General features: G+C 38.5%; 1 pseudogene; it reads left to right on the forward strand.

The window, feature by feature from the left end:
* LOC123250110 overlaps positions 1–22,610 on the forward strand; it is a 36,802-nt pseudogene extending 14,192 nt beyond the window's left edge.
* The last annotated feature ends 572 nt before the right edge of the window (positions 22,611–23,182 follow it).

Genomic DNA, 23,182 nt, shown 5'->3' on the forward strand with positions numbered 1-23,182 from the left:
ATATATATATATATATATATATATATATATATATATATATATATATACACACACACACACACACACACATATATATATATCAATACGACTAGCATCCTTTCTGTGATTTAATCAGATAACTGCCTTGGATGTCCTCCATTTACTTCTTAGAGGTTCCCCTATGTCCTATAGTAACTTTTAACTTAAAGACTTAATTTAATTTTAAAATCCTGATGGTTTTACCGAAATCATTAACAATTCACAAATTTGTGATTGTTTATTCCATTTTGTTTTTTAAAACAAACTGTAGTTGTTAATGTTATGGCTGTAACTGTAGTAAACTGAAATTTTAAAATCCTCCTCTACAAAGGAGATTCATAATTGCCGTCAAAGCCATGAGTGCTACTCTATCATATTGTGTAGGATGGTGCCTTCCTTCTGTTGTAATATACTATGTCAAGGATTGGAGAGTTTAAGTATAGAGGAGAATATCTTAATGTGCTTTTCAAATTTGTGTTTAAATTGTCACAAATAATAAGGTAAAAAACAGGGTGTAGTGAAAATTTTCCTATGAAAATATTGTTATAAGTCTGTATCAATAATTGAAATGTCAGGGGCAGCTGGGTAGCTCAGTGGATTGAGAGTCAGGCTTAGAGATGGGAGGTCCTAGGTTCAAATCCGGCCTCAGACACTTCCCAGCTGTGTGACCCTGGGCAAGTCACTTGACCCCCATTGCCTACCCTTACCACTCTTCCACCTAGGAGCCAATACACAGAAGTTAGAGTTTAAAAAAAAAAAAAGAATTGAAATGTTAGTTTGGGGCAGCTAGGTGGCTCAGTGAATAGAGAGTCAGGCTTGGAGATGGAAGGTCCTGTAGTCAAATCTGGCCTCAGAGACTTCCTGGATATGTGACCCTGAGCAAGTCACTTAATCCCCATCGCCTAGCTCTTACCACTCTTCTGCCTTGGAACCGATACACAGTATTGATTCTAAGATGGAAGTTAAGAGTTTTAAAAAAAAAGTTCCATTGATTTCCTTTTCTTAAGCTATAATTTTAATATATTGTATATATTTAATAGCAAGTGATCACAAGTGATCATTATTTTAATTTTGAGAAAGACAGTTACCGTAACTGAGATTTCAAAAAAACAGAGCAGTAGGAAATATAAACACAATTTCAATATTCCTTTTGTTTGCTGCCAATGCAATAAATAATATTGAGAAATAATAGCTTAAACTCTAGCGTAAGTCACAATAAAAATTATCTTGAAAATTATTCATCTCATAAAAAAGAATATCATTATTAGGATCTTCTATGAAGGGCCTTTTATCTTACCAAAGAGTTCAAAACAGTTTCAATAAAGAATAAAGTTTTTATTCACCATATTTTAAACTTTGACACACACTGTTGCAAAAAAGGTAACACTTTCTGTTTTTCTTGGAATATATATTGTTGGGGAGTGATAGTGGTTTGTTTGATACATTCTAACTTCTAGATATCAACTAGAAAAAGGTGTTGAAAACACTTTCTGAAAATGAAACTAGAGACATATGTGGCATGCTGGGAGACTAGGTACAGTATAGAAGTCTAAGGAACACTCAGTTTTAGAATATCTAATGAATAGTGATTTGAAGCCCCCAAAGGATGGGGGATGAGATTCACTCTATTTTTTTTTTTTTAATTTTTTAAAATCCCTCACTTTCCATCTTAGAATCAAACCATGTATTGGTTCTAAGGCAGAAGAGTGGTAAGGGCTAAGCAATGGGGGTAAAGTGACTTGCCCAGGGTCACACAGTTAGGAAGTGTCTGAGGATAGATTTGAACCCAGGACCTCCTGTCTCTAGGCCTGGCTCTCAATCTACTGAGCCACCCAGCTGCCCTCTGTAATATATTTTAAAAACACATTCTTTATATAAACAGGAGCCCTGAAAACAATATTTGACTGGGGCATTCCTAAAAATAGATGTCATGATGGGCATAGAAAGGAAGAAAGGAGGGAGACAAGATGAATCATATAACTTTGGAAAACTTATGTGGGAACTTACTAAAATAAAATAAAGATTAAAACATTAAAAAAATGAGATGAAATGAAAAAAATAAAGAAAGTCATGTACTTATCCCAACAGCGATAGTTAAGCAGGTCTGGAGAGTTCTTTGGAGAATAAAGTCCCTAAAAAAAGACAGATTTGACATAAAGAAAGTTTGCCTTAGAAAGGAACAGAAACAGTCTTGAGAGCTAGAAGTACTCCTGTTTAAGGGAAGAACTCTGATTAACAGATGCAATTGAGATGAGAAGCCATAAATGACAGGAGCATTTCAGTGGATAGCAATCAAGCGGATGACTTCAGCAATTTGTAAGCTTATGGGGGAGGCAACCCAGCAGCTGACATTAGCAGCTCTTCAAGAAAGCAGCTTGGGAAAAGGACAGGTACTTCCTTGGGAATGCAAGCCTAGGAACTCATGAAATCTATGAGAGATTGCACTGTTGGGTCTGTGAGGAGAATCTCTAAATTTTTTATGCATTCTGTTTTTAGAACATGCCCTTTGCTTTATCATTATGTCTTTTTTAAAATTCTGACTTGGATGAGGTATTCAGTTGAGGTTCCTGAGTTATAGACTGAGGCAGGTTACCATATGAGTACCATGAGTCTATGAGTAGCCAAAAGGTGAGAGAGGGGCTTTGTTATGAAGCCATGGAATCCATTCTTCATGGGGTTTGGGGGGTTGGCTTTGTTTAAGTTTTATTCAGTTGATTTTGTTTGAGAAAAATAATTTTTAAAATGTTAATTAAAAAAAAAAAGATGATACCAGGAATGCAAGGATGGTTCAACATTAGGAAAACCATCCACATAATTGACCTTATCAACAATCTAACAAACAAAAATCACATGATTATCTCAATACATGCTGAAAAAGCCTTTGACAAAATACAGCACCCATTCCTATTGAAAACACTGAAAAGTATAGGAATAGAAGGATCTTTCCTAAAAATAATAAACAGTATATACCTGAAACCATCAACAAACATCATATGCAATGGGGATAAATTAGAAGCCTTCCCAATAAGATCAGGAGTAAAACAAGGATGCCCATTATCACCTCTATTATTTAACATAGTACTAGAAACATGAGCAATAGCAATTAGAGAAGAAAAAGAAATTGAAGGTATCAAAATAGGCAGTGAGGAGACTAAGCTATCACTCTTTGCAGATGATATGATGGTCTACTTAAAAAATCCTAGAGAATCAACTAAGAGGCTGGTAGAAATAATCAACAACTTTAGCAAAGTGGCAGGATACAAAATAAATGCACATAAATCATCAGCATTTCTATATATTTCCAACACATCACAGCAGCAAGAGGTAGAAAGAGAAACACCATTTAAAATCACCCTAGACAATATAAAATACTTAGGAATCTATCTACCAAAACAAACACAGGAATTATACAAAAACAACTACAAAACACTTTCCAAAAATTAAAACTAGATCTAAACAATTGGAAAAACATTGATTGCTCATGGGTAGGATGAGCTAACATAATAAAAATGACCATTCTACCCAAATTAATTTACCTATTTAGCGCCATACCTATCAAACTACCAAAAAACTTTTTTTACTGAATTAGGAAAAACTATAACAAAGTTCATTTGGAATAACAAAGGATCAAGAATATAAAGAGAAATAATGGAAAAATTGTGAAGGAAGGGGGCCTAGCAGTACCAGATATTAAACTATACTATAAAGCAGCGGCCGTCAAAACGGTATGGTACTGGCTAAGAGATAGAAGGGAGGATCAGTGGAATAGACTTGGGGTAAGTGACGTCAGCAAGACAGTGTATGATAAACCCAAAGAGCCCAACTTTTGGGACAAAAATCCACTATTTGACAAAAACTGCTGGGAAATTTGGAAAACAATATGGGAGAGATTAGGTTTAAATTAATATCCCACACCAAGATAAATTCAGAATGGGTGAATGACTTGAATATAAAGAGGGAAACTATAAATAAGTTAAGTGAACACAGAATAGTATATTTGTCAGATCTCTGGGAAAGGAAAGATTTTTAAAACCAAGCAAGAGTTAGAGAAAATTACAAAATGTAAAATAAATGATTTTGATTATATCAAACTAAAAAGCTTTGTACAAACAAAAACAATGCAGCCAAAATCAGAAGGGAAACAATAAATTAGGAAAAAATCTTTATAACAAAAAACTCTGACAGGGGTCTAATTACTCAAATATACAAGGAGTTAAATCAATTGTATAAAAAAATCAAGCCATTCCCCAATTGATAAATGGGCAAGGGACATGAATAGGCAATTTTCAGATAAAGAAATCAAAAGTATCAATAAGCACATGAGAAAGTGTTCTAAATCTCTAATAATTAGAGAAATGCAAATCAAAACAACTCTGAGGTATCACCTCACACCTAGCAGATTGGCTAAAATGACAGAAGGGGAGAGTAATGAATGTTGGAGGGGATGTGGCAAAATTGGGACATTAATGCATTGCTGGTGGAGTTGTGAACTGATCCAACCATTCTGGCTGGCAATTTGGAACTATGCTCAAAGGGCTATAAAAGAATGCCAGCCCTTTGATCCAGCCATACCATTGTTGGGTTTGTACCCCAAAGAGATCATAGATAAACAGACTTGTACAAAAATATTTATAGCCGCGCTTTTTGTGGTGGCAAAAAACTGGAAAATGAGGGGATGCCCTCCAATTGGGGAATGGCTGAAGAAATTGTGGTATATGCTGGTGATGGAATACTATTGTGCTCAAAGGAATAATAAACTGGAAGAATCCATGTGAACTGGAAAGACCTCCAGGAATTGAAGCAGAGCTAAAGGAGCAGAGCCAGAAGAACATTGTACACAGAGACCAATACACTGTGGTAAAATGGAATGTAATGAATTTCTGTACTAGCTGCAATGCAATGACTCAGGACAATTCTGAGGGACTTATGGAAAAGAACGCTACCCGCATTCAGAGGAAGAACTGCAGGAGTGGAAACACAGAAGAAAAGCAACTGTTTGAACACATGGGTTGAGGCGGACATGATTGGGGATGTAGACTCGAAAGTACCACACCAATGCAACTATCAACAATTTGGAAATAGGTCTTGATCGATGACACATGATAAAATCAGTGGAAATGCACACCAGCTATGGGGGGGGGGGGGAGGTTGGGGGGTGAAGGGGAAAGTAAGAGCATGAATCTTGTAACCATTTTCTAAAAAAAAATATTAAAAAGAAGAAGGTGGATGGCAATTCTCTCTGACTAGGATTTTTTCTTTTCCTTTTTTAAAAAGAAAAAATATCTTATTGCTGGATTTTGTTTTTCCATTCATTTCTAGATTGACTGTCCCCATGCCCAACTAAATTGAAGCTTCCCTTATAACAAAGAAAAAAATAAAACAAAGCCAACTAATAAAGTGAATGGCAGCCATGGCACTTACTAGTTATATGAGCATGTGCAATTCATCCCATTGCTCTTGGTCTCATTTTCTTCATCTGTAAAATGAGAGAGATGGACTAGATTCCTAAAATTATTTCCAGGTATAAATCTATGTTTTCATAGCACCTAATCTGAGACCACTCTTGCAACTCCCATTCTCTCTGATTGATCTGGTCCCTTGAGGCAACTGACTACCTCTTCCCTCAGAGTTTAAGAATAACTGTGAGGGCACAGAATTCTAAATATAGATACATGTAGGTAACATTTTAACATATAAAATATGTTACATACATGTAACATATATGTTATGTGTGTATATTGATGACCACTGAGTTAATTGATTTTTTACAAAAAGGTGTTTCATAAGCAAGTACATCAATGACAGTCATTATTTCTCTCCAAATCAAAGCCATATGGTTCCCTTCCTTGCATACACAAAGTCCCTTGAGAGAGAGTGGGATCAAACTTAAAGAGTTCATGTGGTCAAAAGGTAAATTCACAACTCTTGATTACTGGAAGTCTTCCTCTCCCTTTGTGGACTCCTCATGTTCCTCTAAGGTTTAACTTTCTGTGATAGGGTTCTGAAAAGGTCCTGTGGTAGAATCCTGAAGCTGCCTGTCCTCATTGTGTCTAGTCCAGGGCTTATTTAATTTTCTTTTTTTATCATGAACCTCTTTAGCCATTTAGTGAAGTCTATAGATCTCTTCTTAGAATGTTTTTAAATAAAATAAAATGCATAATAGTACAAAGGAAATTAATGACATTAAAAGAAGTTATCATAACGTATTTATTGATTTGATTTTGGGGTGTGCATTCTGGATTGTCTCCCTCCCTCCCTCTCACCCAACCCTGTAATAGAAAAGCTCAGTATTTGATATAGATATCTATGTGGAATCATGCAATAACTGTTTCCATGTATCAGTTCTTTCTCTGGAGGTGGATAGCATCTTTTGAATGATCCTATTACTCAAAATAGCTTCATCTTTCACAGTTACTCTTTGAACAATATTGCTATCATTGTAGACAACATTTCTTGGTTGTGCTCATTTCTCTCTGCATTATTTCAGGCAAGTCTTCCCATGTTTTTCTAAAGTCATCCTGCTCATCATTTCTTACACCATTCCATCACAATCATATAACACAGCTTGCTCAGCCATTCCTCAATTGATGGGCATCCCCTCAATTTCCATTTCTGTGCCACCACAAAGAAGCTGCTAGAAATATTTTAGAATGAATAGGTTCTTTTCCTTTTTTCACTGATCACTTTAGGAAATAGGACTAATGGTAGTGTTGCTGGGTCAAAGGGTAAGCAATATTTCATTTGTAGCTCAAAAGTTCTTCACTTGGGGGGCAGCTGGGTAGCTCAGTGGATTGAGAGCCAGGCCTAGAGACAGGAGGTCCTAGGTTCAAATCCGGCCTCAGACACTTCCCAGCTGTGTGACCCTGGGCAAGTCACTTGACCCCCATTGCCTACCCTTACCACTCTTCTATCTATAAGTCAATATGCAGAAGTTAAGGGTTTAAAAAAAAAAAGTTCTTCACTCTTCCTAAATTGATTTAGGTCTTAGTTTCACCCAGTTTGCAATTTTGATTGATTGACTCAATGGAGATTCCCTGTCCTTCTGTAGTAATAACTAGCATAAATGTATGGAGCATTTCCCTTTCCTATAATCCTATGATGTCATCTCATTGTCAAAAGGAGGAAATTCAGTTCAGTTACATTTTTATATTTTCCTAATTTACATTATGTCAAGGAGTATGGCATAGTGGAGAAAGCTGACCTCTAAGTCAGGAAACCTGGGTTCAATCCCACCTCTGGCATGCAGGTCACTTAAATTCTTAGTAGCCCAGGCAACTTTCTAAGACTTTAAGTTATAGAACAACTGCTGATCTGCGTTGGTAGAGTTTCCACACCTATACTGAAGAAATCGCAGTTCAGATCCCCATCCCTAAAAAGAAAAGTTATATCCATCTCTAACATGTTCTGCATACTTCATTCTGCATCGCTTCAGACAAAATGTCACAAATGTTTCTTTGAATTCTTCCTGATTATCATCTCTTATCACACAATAACATTAGAGATTCTTTTCAGACCTCATTCCATAAGCTGATCTAAGATTAGAATATTCATTTGTTTTTCAGTTTTGTCTGATTCCTCAAGACCCCATGTGGGGTTTCCTTGCCAGAGATACTGGAGTGGTTTACCATTTACTTCTCCAGCTCCTCTTATAGACAAGGAAATGGAAGCAAATAGGGTTAATGGCTTACCCAGGGTCAAGAAGCTGAACAAGTAAGTGTCTGATGTTCAATTTGAACTCAGGTCTTCTTGATTCCAGGGCCTAGTGTTTTATCCACTGTACCATCTCTCTACCTCAAGATTAGGATAGTGATTGTTTAACTCGTGTCCAAATTTCTCAGGTTAAAGGGGGTATTTCATATAATCCCAGAAACCAGTACTTGTGCTTAAGTCAGGAAGGCTGGAACAAGCCAGAAAATGTACATTGGACATTATCCTAAAGTACAGGACCTTTGCAAGTATCTCCAGCTTTCCATTCTTCCATTGTGAACCTTCATACAAAATAATTGAACCTCATTGATAGGAATGCTAAGACATCTTTGACACATCTAGGGAGGTCAGGCAGACAATTGAATTCCCCACAAAGATGCAAAAAGTTGTTCAAATGTTTATATTGGTGTAACGAATAGACTGAAGATTATTTTTTAAACATGAAAAGGAAAAAAGAGAAAAGAAGAGAAAAAAACATAAGAAAAGAGAAGTTTGTTTTTTAAGGGTTTTTAGGAAAGGTAGAGTAGATTTATATATAGATATATATGGCTGAAATGGATTTTTTTTCATTTCCTTGGGAATTAAAGAATTAAAAAATGTTTGAATACCAACGTACAGCTGTAGAGAGATCAGTTTAATGACAAGCCACTATTTCTGTTTTCTCCATACAACTAATAAGAATCTTTGGTCTGTTTCCCATCCCCCTCGCAGTGGTATATGGAGAAAGTTCACTGTTTCCAGATTCTTTTAAATCGGTATTCACTGTTTTGTGTTCCCTCTTGAAGCTGCTTTATTTATAATATTATTAAACCTCAAAGAAACACATGTGGCAGAAAAGAATAGAGAAATTCTGAGATTTCATTCTTTTATTTGTTTTCATAGAATTTATGTGAAACTGAAAATTAGTTGAGTATGTTTTCTATTCCCAAGGAGTGTGTCCAGGGGCTTACAACAGGATGGTTTAAACAGATGGATAAACTATATTGCACAATAAATTTTATGGCTGACATACAAAGTTCTAGAGAAATGACCCTATTTCTAACAGGTCTGTTATGATGGTTGGGGTATGTGCATGTTCTTGGTGGGTTTATATAGAGAGAGTACAGCCTCAGAAATATCCTCAAGAAAATATGCAGGGTTAGCCAAATTGCAAGCAGTTCCCCTCCCCATTTCCAATAACCTTTTGACCCTTCCTACCCTTGCTTCATCCACTGGCCCTGATCCCTCTTCCTGGCCTGGGAGAACACAGGCATGTGTGTGACTGGAGGCAAATTCATTTAGTTTACCCACAGACCCCCAGATCTTCTGAGAAAGAACAAGAAATGACATCAAAGAACTGGGAATCTAGGACAAGGCAGGGTTACCCATGGAATTACCAGCACTACTTTTGGAGGAGAGGATGGGGGTGAGCTCTGATCCAATTACTGACCTCTGCCTCCAATGATACTACACAGCAGTGGTTCTGAAACATTTTTTTTCCCTTAGGAAACTGTTATTCTTTGCCCTGAAGAACTGAGGCATATTATAGGAGTGCCAAGAGACTTAAACATGTGATTTCAAAAGCATATTCCACGTGATTCATGAGACACCTGGTGAAAATTCATGGCACACCCTTTGAGAACCAATGTTGGATGGTTCTAGATCTTTGGTTCCAGATCTACCAACAAGAAGCCCCTTGTAACCAATGAGCTGGGGTTCAAAAAATCAATGTGAGTGAGGGGAGAGAGTTAGCACAGTAGATAGAGTTCTAGGGCTGGAGTCAAAAGGACCTGGGTCTACTCTGGCCTCAGACACTTCTTAGCTGTTTGATCCTGGGCAAATCACTTAACCCCAATTACCTAGCCCTTATCGCTCCTCTGTCTTACAATTGATATTTTTATTGTTGATTCCAAATTTTTTTTTAAATTAGGCAAGGAAGACATGATTAAATAAGTTTCCTCCTTTTTTTGAAAATGATATTTGAGTTTTAGTGAGTGCCAAAGTCAATATGTGTCAACCTATGTAATATGACAAAGAAAATTTGAGTTCATAACTATAAAGATGGTAGTTCTACCCTGATCTAACATTTTGGAAGTCTAAATTTTTATATTTTAAGGGTGTTTCCAGTATATATAACAAATTGTAGGTACAATGTACACCAGTCCATTAATCCTGCCTCTTTTCTCCATTTTATGGGCAAGTTCATGCCACTCATATTCATGATTATAACTTTTAAGTGTGTTCAGTCCATTAAATCTTGTTATATTTCTTCCCCCCCCTCTTAAAAAATTAAATCTGCATTAGGGATTTCTAATTTATATTGCTTCTAATATTCAGATCCTAACCTTCTGGAATTCCTCTCAGTAGACATCATACAGACTAGAGTACTAGATTCTAGAACCATAGATTTAGAACTGAGAAGAATCTTAAAAGCCATTTAGTCCAAACCCTCATTTTACATATGTAAACTGAGGCCCACTGAGGTGAAGGGATTTGCTCAAGGTCATACAGGTGAACCCAAGCCCTCTGCTTGTACTGAACCACATTATCTACAGTTTGGTCCTCTGGTTCTAATATTTTTGAATAATTTTCTTTTATGATTTCTTATAATATGGCATTCAAGATTTTTGTTTATATCAAGCTTTTCTAGGAGGCTAGTGATTCAGAGCTTTTCCCTAGCAGCTCTATTTTCTAGATAAATGGATTTTGGTAGTTGCTATCTTCCAATTTTACTCCAAAGATTCTTGTTGTATCATTGAGGCTTTGATTTACAGCTCCTCTATTATTTTTTCCTTTCATGCTATTCATTACTTTACTAGGGTTTTCCAGCTTCTGTTCTAAACTGTTTATTTTCCTTCTGAATTTTTCATTGAGAGCTCTCGTTTCACTCCTTAACTCTTCCTTAGATTCTTTTATTGGGTCTTCTAATGATTCTTAAAGTTTTTGTAACCACTCCTTTCTCTTTTCTGGGTTCTAGTCATAGTTATTGCAGAACGATTCCCTTCTGCTGGAACACTGGCATCCTTATACCCCATGGTATTTCTTCATTGTACTAAGGCCTTTTTTGTTTTTGGCTTTGCTCACTCCTGTCTTCCATCACTCTGCTATTTTCGTCTTTTGGGGATTTATTTGACTTCCTCTTTTTTAGTTGTTTTTTTCTCTTAGTTTATTTGGAACATTTCTAGCTGTTTTGAGGTGGTAAGTGAGCTTTTACAAACGTCTTACTCATCCATATTGTTACAATTCCCTCCAATTAAGGATAATTAGCCTGGAAAATAGAAGTTGTAAGGGGCACATCACAGCTGTGTTCAAGTATTTGAAGACCTGTCTCAGGTAGTTTTTGTTTTCTCCCTCCCTGTAGGTTTCTGAGCAAAGGGTGAATACCTACTTCTCAAATATGTTGTAAAAGGGATTCTTTTTCATATATGGTTTGAATTATGTGGCCCTGAAGGCCCTTTGTAATTCTGACATTCTGTGATCTAACCAGAGGTAGCTACGTAGTGCAATGGATAGAATGGTATACCTAGAGTCAAGAAGCCCTGAGTTTTATTTCTAAGACACTCCTTGGAAGCATAAGCCTGGGCAAGTGACTTCACTTCTGCTGCCTCCATTTCTTCATCTGTAAAATGGAGATAACATAAACACATACCTTCAAGGATTGTTGTAAGGATAAAATTAGATAAGATTGGTAAAGCACTCTGCGAACCTTAAAGCATTATAAATGCTAGTTATTATATTACTATTATCCATTGATGCTATGAAGTATTTAGTTACCTTTAGAAATGATCCAGACTGAAATGAAACTAGAGTCAAAAAGGTACGAGAGAAGTTTATAAATGGCAGATCCACCATATGTGTTAAAGCAGAATGAGGAATATTTGAAGTACATCCCTAACTTTTTTTTAAACCTTTACCTTCTGTCTTAGAACCAATACTTTATGTATTGGTTCCAAGGCAGAAGAGCAATAAGGGCTAGGCATTGGGCATTAAGTGACTTGCCTAGGGTCACACTGCTAGGAAGTGTCTAAGGCCAGATTTGAATCTAGGACCTCCTTCTCTAGGTCTGGCTCTCTATCCACTGAGCCACCCAGCTGCCCCCAATCCAAGGCAGAAGAGAGGCAAGGTCTAAGCAATGAAGGTTAAGTGTTTTGCCCAGAGTCTCACAGTGAGGAAGTTATCTAAAGCCAGATTTGAGCCCATGACCTCCTATCTCCAGACCTGGCTCTCAATTCTTTTTTTATTATTGAAAAAAATACTACTAACATGAGACACAAATTGTGACTGCTCACATGAAAACAACCATAAGTCCCTTAATTTCTCTGGGCCTCAGTTTACCCATGTGTAAAATGAGGCAATTTGACTAGATCACCTTTGAGATCTATTCTGTCTCTTGTTCTCTGATCCTTTGGTTGTTCCCCTATACAAGGGCTATTATTGCTAGCTTGCAAAACTTCTTCTTTCTTCACATCCGAAACCTCGTACAATTGTCATCATTTTCTCTAACATACAAATATTTAGAATCCTTGTCAAAGGAGAGAAATAAAAGCAGATGTTTTTCCTTATGCAGACTACCAGGAATAACACAACAGAAAACTGAGAGAGCATTCAACTCTCAACGAAAAAATCTTCCCAAAATAAATATTTGTAAGGTTTGAGAACATTCATGATGCCTCATCTTAATGTAAAAATGGCCTATCGTGTTATTCTTACTATGTATCTCCCGTTCTCCCCCACCAAAGCCCTTCCTTGATGCCACATTGTGAAGTGATCGAAGCCACTAGATGGTGAAGTTGGATAGGAGTTAGACTTGGAGTCAAGAAAACCTGTGTTCAAACCTTACTTCAGGTTCTTAATAACTGCACACTGCAGAGCAAGTCAATTTAACTCTTATCCTCAGTTTCTTTATCTGTAAAATGAGGAAGTTGGACTTGGGGATATCTAAGATCCCTTGCAGTTCTAAACATATGATCTTATGAATGCCAGATTTGGAAATCAGGAAGATGGGTCTGAATCCTACTCCAGCCTCTCACTAACTGAATGACTTCAGGCAAATCACCTCTCGTAGCCTCAGTTTCCTTATCTATAAAATGAGAGAGTAGGGCTGTACAGTCCCTCCTGGCTCTAAATCTATGACCTTAGTAGCCCATATGAAGGTGACCTTAAGTACTGAATGGCTAGGCTGGAGGAGCCCAAGCCTTGGCAAACCTCAGTGCCCATCACCTAAAGACCAGCCTAGAGAATTTCATGGGGACTCATTGCCAGAAGATTAGCTCTTTTAGCCACAGCGACTCTGGTTAACCTCCTACCTGGCTGACTAATCGGACTAAGTCTTTTTAATCTCCTTTGCTAGATCTTTGAATACAGTAGGACCTCATTTTATGTGACCAATGTGTTCCAAGATCCTTTGCCCAAGTTGAAAATCTCACACAATAGTGAACTTCATTAATTAATATTTCCTGTGCCTAGAACATACTTAGGGACTTTGTGACTTTTCTAGACTTATCAGAGCTACCAGCATGACTGCTCTTAAACTTTGGAGCCATTATTAATAACTAAATAACATTAATGAAACAAAGAGAAGCACTGCTTTGAGGCAGACATAACTCGTTACAAGAGAAAACTCTTGACATAGACGGATGTGGAAGCTGATGTGGGGGACAAAAGAATGCAATGACTCAGACTAACCCTTTTCAGAGGGAGAATGAGCAGGGATTGGGTGAATTACTGTGAGACTCTATGCCCCTTGGGGAAATGATGCAGATTTCTTTTATGTATTTCTCTGCCTTTTTTAAATGGCCAGTTGTGCATATCTGAATTTGCAGGTATTGAGATTGGATAAAATGAAGTCCTCCTGTATCTCCTAATCCCTAATAATCAGAGGTGTCTGTCCCCAAAGCCCCTCTCTTGGATCCCTTTCATCCTCTTTACTGTGTGTGTGTGTGTGTGTGTGTGTGTGTGTGTGTGTGTGTGTGTGTGTGATTAACGCTCTTCTCTTTTTTTAAACTTTTTAACTTCTCCAGGATTAATTGTCCCCTCTCTCCTCTAAAGCCCCCAAATCGGCTTCTCTTATACCAAGTAAATCAAGATAGGGCCTCGACCTGTGATTTCCTTGATATTCCATGACAAGAAACTCCCTAGACCAAAACCTGGAGTTTTGAGAGATTAAGTAACCTGCCCAGAGTCAAACAATCATCATGTATCAAAAGAAGGACATACACAGGGGTGTGCTGGTATATATTTTACAACTGGATTTCCAAAACACTGGATCCACGTTTTTGAAAAGCCCACTGGATCCACGTTTAAATCGATGCTGCATTACTAACATTTCCTCCATCACTTTCTAAGTCTAGACAATCAACAGAACAACAAATCAAGCCGTGATGTTTAGCGTTTCTGGTTTTCAGGGTGTGAACGCTCACATTGAAAATTCCGTAGTTGTTTCTTCTATCCAGTTTCAGCTGGCCCCAGGACACCCCCTGGACATTTGTTGATTTGTTGTCACTGTTGTTCCATCATTTTCGGTTATGTTTGACCTGTGACACCATTTGAGACTTTCTTGGCAAAGATACTGGAGTGGCTTGCCACCTCCTTCTCCAGCTCATTTGATAGATGAGGAAATTTAGGCCAAAAGGATCAAATTGGGGGGGCATCTGGGTAGCTCAGTGGATTGAGAGTCAAGCCTAGAGATGGGAGGTCCTTTGTTCAAATCTGGCCTCAGACACTTCCCAGCTGGGTGACCCTGGGCAAGTCACTTAACCCCCATTGCCTACCCCAGATGGAAGTTAAGGATTTTTTAAAAAAGGATCAAATGACTTGCCTACGATCATATAGTAAGTGTCTGAGGCTAGTTTCAAACTCAGGAAGATGAATCTTCCTGGCTCCACACCACACATCCACTGAGCCACCTACATTTGTTGCTAACAGTGGACAATTCTAAAATACCTAAGAAAATAGTAGGGGAAAAGACTGTGATTTTCCAGGTGAGGAATAACCAGCATGTGGTTTGGGATATATCTCAGGTTCTTCTTGGTTCTGAAGCTCCAGCTTCTCCCCTGAACTTCAGCCCCACATCACATCATCTATTGCTTGGTGGACCTTCTAAACTGAACTTCCCCCAAGGTATTTCAAATGTAGCATGTCCAAAGCTGAACTCATTCTCCTTTCCCCTAAACCAAATGTTCATGACCTTGTTTCTCCATGGTCCTTTGGGCAGTATGATGAAGCTTTCGAACCCTTTCTCAAAATAATATTATAAAATAAAGAGGATTACAAAGGAAAACAATTATTTTGAAATGCAGTTTATTTTCATTTATTTATTTATTTTTAGAAAACCCTTACCTTCCACCTTAGAATCAGTACTGTATATTAGTTCTAAGGCATAAGAGTAGTAAGGGCTAGCCAATGAGGGTTAAGTAACTTGTCCAGGGTCACACAGCTAAGAAATGTCTGAGGTCAGATTTGAACCCAGGACCTCCTATCTTTAGGCCTGGCTCTTAATCCACTGAGCTATCTAGCTGCCCCCAAAAATGCAGTTTAAAAAACTGTTTTAAAACCAATTTCATGGACTCTCCATTAAGAACCCCTGCTCAAAGCCTTCCATTATTCCACATTTTCCTTTCTCTGTCTATTGCATCTCAATCCTTACAATGTCCTAAGTGTATATAACCTTGGCATTAACCATGGCCCTCTCTCACTCTACACTCAGTTGCCAAATCTTGTCATCTCTGTCTGCACAACTCTTGGATCAGATGCCTTCTATCCATTTGAGGAGTCACCACCTTAGTCTAGACCAGTGTTGACAACATATTGGCACATGTGCCCAGCTGAGAGTGGGGAACCGCTCCATTCCCCCTCTTTCCAGTGCCCAAGGACATTTTTTGCATGCCCTGCCCCCTTGTCCAGCCTCCCAGAGTGAGCACTTCTTCCCTCCACTTTCTGGGTAATGCAGATTGAAGTTGCAGTTTGGGCATGTGAACTCGAAAACCTTCACCAATGCTGGTCTAGACCATCATTACCTCTTGCCTGCATTATTGCAACAGTCTCCTGCTTCACATGTCTCCCCATTTCACTCCATCTTCCTCACTGCTGCAAAAAAATTTTCCTTAAACTTAGATTTGACTATTTGACTCCTTTCCAGTGAGTCTCTATTGCATCTAGGATAAAATGTAAACTTCTCTCTCTAGTTTTTATTTATTTTTTTAGTTTTCTTTTGAATATTTTCTCCTAGCTACATATTTCATGTTCTTTCCCTCTCCCCCAAGCCCTCCTGACCCCCCCCCCTTAGTCGACACACAATTCCACTGGGTTTTACATGTATCATTGATCAAGACTAATTCCATATAATTGATAGTTGGACTAGAGTTATTGTTTAGCGTCTGCATCCCCAATACTATCCCCATCAGCTCATGTGTTCAAGCAGTTGTTTTCCTTCTGTGTTTCTACTCCCACGGTTCTTCCTCTGAATGTGGAGAGCATCTTTCTCATAAGTCCCTCAGGCTTGCTCTGGATCCTTGCATTGCTGCTAGTAGAGAAGTCCGTTATGTTCGATTGTACCACAGTGTCTCTCTCTAGTTTTTAAAGCCCTTCCCAACCAACATTCCAGCTTCAATGGACATCACTCCTCCCCTGCATTCTGCAATCCAGCTAAATTCATATATGGTGCTCTTCTTATCTCTTCTATGTGGCCAACTGAAGACGGCTCATCTCACCTTCATCCCAAGCCTTCTCTCTTCTTCAGGCTAAGGATCCCCTATTACTTGAGTCAATTCACCGGCATTTAAATCTCTTCACAATCTGGCTTCTTCCCACCTTTCTGGTCTTCTTAAACTAAAGTCCCTTCTACTTACTCTGTGAAATAGTCATGCCTGTCTACTTGCTGATTCTCACACATAAATGTGATCACAAATCGGTATTGTATGACCTCCAATGCCTTCATCATCCCCTCTGCCTTTATTGGCTTCTTTATGGTTTATCAGTTTCCTTCCTAAAATGTGCCCAGAACAAAACACAGTCCTCTAGATAGAGGCTAACCGGGGCAGAGGACAAGAGGTCTATGACCTTCCTACTTCTGGACACTGCCACTTAATAGAGTTCGAGATGGCATGCATGAGCTTTGGGGGCTGCTTTATCGCACTACTAACTTGTATTATGTTTGCAGACCACTAAAAACCCCAGATCCTTTTTAGCTTACTTGCCACTTACCGCCTCTGCCTTCTGTACTTATGAAGATGATTTTTTTTAAAATGATACAGAGTATAGAGGACTGGTCCTGGAATCATGAAGACCTGAGTTTAAATTTAGCCTCAGATACTTTACTACCTGTGTGACCCTGGGCAAGTTTCTTAACCTCTCTTTACCTCAGTTTCCTCATCAGTAAAATGGAGATAATAATAGCACCTATCTCCTAGGATTATTATAAGGTTCAAATGAGATAACTCATAATTGCAAATCTTAAATTGCTATATAAATGGTAGTTATCATCATCAGGAATAGCAATAGTAGTAGTTGTTGAAGGAGTATAGTAAATTTCATGGTGTTAAATTCCATCTGTCACAATTTACAGGATCCCGAATTTTGTCAATAAGCATGTAGTAAGTGCCTCCTAAGGGCCAGGGATTCTGCTAAGGACTGAGAATACAAAGAAAGGACAAAAATGGTCCTTGCCCTCAACAAGCTCCCATTGTAACTGGGGAGACAACATGCTAACAATTCTATGTATTTAAGAGAAATACAGAGTAAATGGAAGGTAATACCAGAGGAAAGGGTCTGGGGGTCAACAGAGAAAGGCCTCCTGAAGAAGGTGAGATTGGAGCTGTATCTTGAAAGGGAGGCAGGAAAGTGAAGAGTCAGAGGTGATGAGGGACAGGCATGGGGGCAGCTAATACAAATACATGAAGTTGAGTGATGGCGTGTCATGTGTGAGAATGGCAAGTTGGCAGGTGTGGCTATATCACAGAGTAAGCAGAAGGGACTAACGTTTAGGAAGATCAGAAAGGTAGGAAGAAGCCAGATTGTGAAGAGATTTAAATGCCAGAATACTTTCTATTTTATTCTGACAGTAATAGGGACCCATTGGAGTTTATTGAGTAGGGGAAAATGACATTGTCAGACCTGGGCTTTAGAAAAATCACTTTAGCAACTGTGGCTTTTGTTGTTCATCCTTCATTTTCTTTTTCTTTTAACCCTTACCTTCCATCTTAGAATCTGTGTATTGGCTAGGTTAGGCAATGGGAGTTAAGTGACTTGCCCAGGGTCACACAGTTAGGAAGTATCTGAGGCCAAATTTGAATCCAGGACCTCCCATCTCTCATCCTGACTCACAAGCCACTGAGCCACCCAGCTGTCCCCCATCTTTCATTTTCAAAAAGGACCAATGATATCACAGGGTGATGTCTTGACTTGCACAAGAATTGGCAACTAAGTTGAAAATGGACTAAAATGGGGAGATACATAGGGCAATACGTTAACTATTCCACCTAATTTGGCGTCATATACAAATTTCATAAATATGGCATCTCTACTTTTATGTGAGTCATTTATAAAAATGACAGCATATGGCAAAGCACAGATCTTTGAGGCATTCCCCTGAACATCACATTCCAAAATGACATAACACTCCTTGAATCTGGCCTCAATCTCTTAACCTGAATCTACCTAACTGTAGGAAAAATCTAGTCCAAATCTCTCCATTTTGTCTACAAGAATAGAATTTGAGTCTTTGTCAGATGCTTTACAAAAATCTAGGTAAACAATACCTTCAACATTCCCTTGATCTAGCCAGGCAAGACTTTTTTTTTTTTTTTAAATCTCTTACCTTTCTGTCTTAGTATCAATTCTAAGACAAAAATGCAAGAAGGGTTAGGTAACCGGGATTCAGTGATTTGCCCAAAGTCACACAGCTAGGAAGCATCTGAAGTGAGACTTGAACCCAAGTCCTCCCAACTCCTGGCCTGGTACACTATCTACTATGTTACCTAGGTGTCCCACATGACTTCTTTTTTTTTTAATTTTTAATTTTATTTTAATAACAAATTTCCACATAAGTGTTCCAAAATTATATGATCCATATTGTCTCTCTACCTTCTTCCCTCCCCCCTCCCAGAGCTGACAAACAATTCAATCTGGGTTATACAATCTATTATCCACATGATTTATTCTTGATGAAGTCATTTTGGCTCCAAGTGATCACCACTTTCTTTTCTAGATTTTTACTAAATATCTTTTTAGTAGTATGTGCTAAAATTTTGGCAGGAATTAAAGACAAGTTCACTATCCTATAGTTTATAGAATCCATTCCCTTGTCCTTTTTTTTGAAAACCTTAATGTTCCATAAAAAAGTCATAATCATGAATAATGATACAATACTATTATCTATGGACTCCCTGTGGAAGATTTATCAGAAAACATGGATAGGAGACTACAACAAGATTAAAAAAAGGTGTGGATGGAATGCAATCAGCTTGAAGGATCTACAGTAATGAAATCATAGATTCTTTCAAATATCCTGCTGTATTGAAATAGCAATTTATTACCTGATATGTGAAGTCACAGTCTCTTTTATTGTCTTCAATCCTCAAGGAAACAGTGCCCTCTATACTAAGTGTTTCTGTTTGATATGTAAACAGGCACTTGATTTGAAAAATGGCTAACCCAACTATGATACACAAAGGAAATGAACTATGGCTGGGCTGTACAAAAAAGGTGAATAAAATGAATATTGAGAAGCATGGAAAGACTTACATGTACTAACATAGAGTGAAGGAAACAGAACTAGGAAAACTATATACATGAAGACCACAATAACATAAATCAAAAGAACAAAAACAAGAGAACAATTGAAATTGAATGTTGCAAAAACTATGGTGACTTAATTTGACCCCAGAGATAAGGGATAAAAAGCATTCCCCCTGCTTCTTCTTTACAAAGGTAGGGGGCCTATGGGCATTGAACACTCTGTAGAATAATAGACTTTTCCAATATTTTGGTTATTTTTGCTGAACTGTCTTTCTCTCTTTTTTCCTCTTTATCCAAACAACATTTATTAAGTACCTACTATGTGCCAGAAACTGTGCTAAGTATTAGGGATACAACTAATAATAATAATAATTTTTTAAAAAGATAGTTCCTGCCCTCGAAGAGCTTATAATCTAATAAAGAGAGACAAAACACAAAAGAAGGCAAGAAAGCAGGAGGTCAGGGAGATTCGGGGACATCTTGTTCCATGAAGTTGAAATCTGGCAGAGAAGCAGAAGCAGATTAGAATGCATCAGAAAGTCCAGTTTCTGCCTTCTATAAAGGAAGGCATTGGGAGGAGTATAGATAATGTGAAAACAAAAGATAAAATGATAAAAATGTATAGCTATAGCGAATATATAATTCTATCTTTGCACCTGCGAGCATTCATATATATTTATATTTTGTATTTATGAGAGAGAGAGAGAGAGAGAGAGAGAGAGAGAGAATGCAGTTACTATTTATCCTCTGTGGCACTTGAGTTGGTCAGATTAGTTGAAGTCTAAAATGGGAGATGTCACCATCTCACTCTCAATTCCTCAAACTGAGCCTCAGGAATATTTCTCCAACATCCACCATTAATCCTGCCTCTAAAAATAAAACTTCCTTAAACTTCGGAGCTGTCAGTTTCAATCCCGTGTTCCCCCATCTGTGAAGTGCCTCTTTTTCATCAGAGCTCCTTCCCCTCCCCACCCCCAATCTCCTCCAAACCCTCGTTCCAAAATGTCAGCCAACCATCAGTTCCTGGGATCAGGAGCCATCTCATATTCAGAACACCGGAGCCAAAGGGTAAATCCAGACCTTGCCCCCAATTACTTGAAATGTCCCAATATGACCTCCCAAGTTCTTCTGACGTAAGTGGGGGTTTTATAAACTGTGAAACTCACTCCTTATTTTTCAAGTGACCATGGAAGGAGAATGTTATGAAGAGAATTGTTTGTGGGTCATTGGCCAGGACATGGAAACTTGAACGTCTTGGGGTGAATCTGAGAACAACATAAGCAGATTTCCTTCTCCCAATTTTGTGAATTTGATACGAACAGCCTGTTGTTCTGAGTCTTTAAGTGTTCTTTCCACACACCCCACCTCCCCCCATAGTATGAATTGGCATTTGGACTCTTACTACTTGTCGTCTTAGTCTTTTTTCAGCTTCAGCTGTGTCGAGTGAGAACGGGCACTTACTACTGGCTTTGTGTGCTTGCCTAGCCCACGTTTAGCCCAGTTTCCTGTTGTGTTGCTGAGACACATTTTGAAGAGTTCCGTTCTGTTGGGGTTTTTTCTGCTCTCTTTTTAAAATAATTTTTCCCCTCAACTGGAGCCCTTTCCTCCTCCCCCTCCCCCTGCCCCATTCCCCTTTTTCTTTTAAGAAAGAAGGCTCTCTCTCAATTCTTTGTCCTAGTTGACAGTTCTGGCAATATTAACCATAAGGAATCCATTAACGTGGAAAGAGCTTTGAAGATGCAAAGTTTTGTATATAGCTGTTGTTGTTTCCCTGATTTTCCCCCCTGAATCCTGTTGTTGCCAACCACTGATTTCAGAACCCTGGGGTGGGGGATGGGGGAAGTGGTGAAGATGCCAATTCTCTAATCAGAATCATTTCTGGCCAGGGAATCTAACGGCAGTCTCCACAGACCAGTGGAATTTATTGCTTATTTCAATTTATTAAGTCAGAGTACCACCAACTTTCAGAATAAAGACAAGACTGATTAGAGCTGATAGGATGGCAGAGTAATGTATTTGGATCTTCCCCCTAATCTCAAGTTGCACTTGAGATATGAAAAGTGGGACTATCCCTGCACATCTTTGGTTTCCCTTCTGGTGACCTGATATTGGGATGCCTTCCATGCCGTCTTTAGGAAAGAAAACCACCCCAAGCTGCTATTTTGGGGCTAAAAACACAAATGTGCCCCAGGACTCGAAATATTTCTTAGCCTGGGAGGGTGTCGGAGAAGGGTAGGGAATTTCTCCAACCAGAAGGCTCTGTTCATTCATTTATTCTGAGGTCATAAGAGGAATGCCCCTCATAAAATTAGAGACCTAGAAAGGTTATGGGGCTGGGCATGACCACTTTAAAATATTATAAGCACATACATGGAGTAGACTGTATAAATTTCAGGGTGAGAGTAGGGCCATAACTGAGAGTTTTTCAGAAGGTAATAGCATAAATCAAGATATCCCTTGAAGGAGGTGGGTTGGAGACCAAGAAGAACCCTAGAGAGAAGGCACAAAGACCCTGGGACAGTGGTTCAAGGCTGCTAGTGCCATGTGATTGGAAGTACAGAGGAGAACAGAGTGAGAGCTTCCAATACCTTTGCTAACTAGGTGCTAAGCACTGCTGGTTCAGCATTGCTAATAGCTTGCCAGTACCCTTAATGCCTTCTAAACTTTGCATCAGCAGAGTCCTCTAACCCGATGCCACTAGGCTGTCCCTCCCAGTTACAGCTCTGAATGGAAGGGAAGGTAAAAGCAGCATCCAGACCCTCTATTCCAGCCACCCCCTCTCAGTGGCTTATTCTAATTATTGAAATCATTCTCAAACCTGAAAAGACTGATGATGTCAACAACGCTTCCTAGTCATATGAGTACAAATCAGTCCACGAGGCACTCCGTGATGCTAATTTTTGGAAACAGGAAGCAGAATGGAAAGAAAAAGCAATAAAAAAATTAGAAGAATGGTATGCAAGACAAGATGGACAGCTACAAAAAAAGAAGAAGAAAATTAATAACAGGGCACTTGAAGAAGCTTTTTTGGTAAATGATGTCAAAGAGACTTCTCCTGGCTCCTCCAGGAACATGTGACTCAGCTGTGGCTGGGTGACTTCAACCCTAAGTCTAGCAAGCAGACCAAGGAGGTTTCCCTCATCTCCCTCAAACAGGTCCCCCTGGTTCACTGATGGGAAGCCCAATGAAAACACTATGACTACAATATCTTAATCTTACTCAGCAAAGCTGTTTGAGTCATTGGCTTAATGATGTTGGCTTCTTTTGGATGGAATCACTTTAGAGTTGATCACTATTTGTGACTGCATGTTTTCTTCAACTCTTTTCTCTCTGGTATTCCAAGTTGGAGGGAAGTTAGAGCCTTGAGCACAAGAGCCTTTTGTACCTTGTCATTTTCAACTGTGCAGATAATAATACAGATCTCTTTCAAATAGTAAAAAAAAAAAAAGAAGAAGAAGAAAAAAGTACTGTAGCATGATCCAGTCAGTAGTAGTAGAACTTCGCCAATCCCAATCAACCCACGATGGCAAAAATATCCTTACTGAATATACTTCCCCTGCTATAGCTAAGTAAATCTTTACCTATTTACCTATTATCTGTTGAAAAGCTTACAAATGCCTCATTTCATCTCATTATTAGACTTTAACTATCTGGGACTAACCTGAGGCATACCCAGTCCAGAACAATTGACTACGAGAAACTGAGGGGTTGTGGGAAAACAGGTAAACCTGTGCATTGTTGGTGC

The sequence above is a fragment of the Gracilinanus agilis genome, chromosome 5 (assembly GCF_016433145.1).
Source record: "Gracilinanus agilis isolate LMUSP501 chromosome 5, AgileGrace, whole genome shotgun sequence".
NCBI classification, from domain to species: Eukaryota; Metazoa; Chordata; class Mammalia; order Didelphimorphia; family Didelphidae; genus Gracilinanus; species Gracilinanus agilis.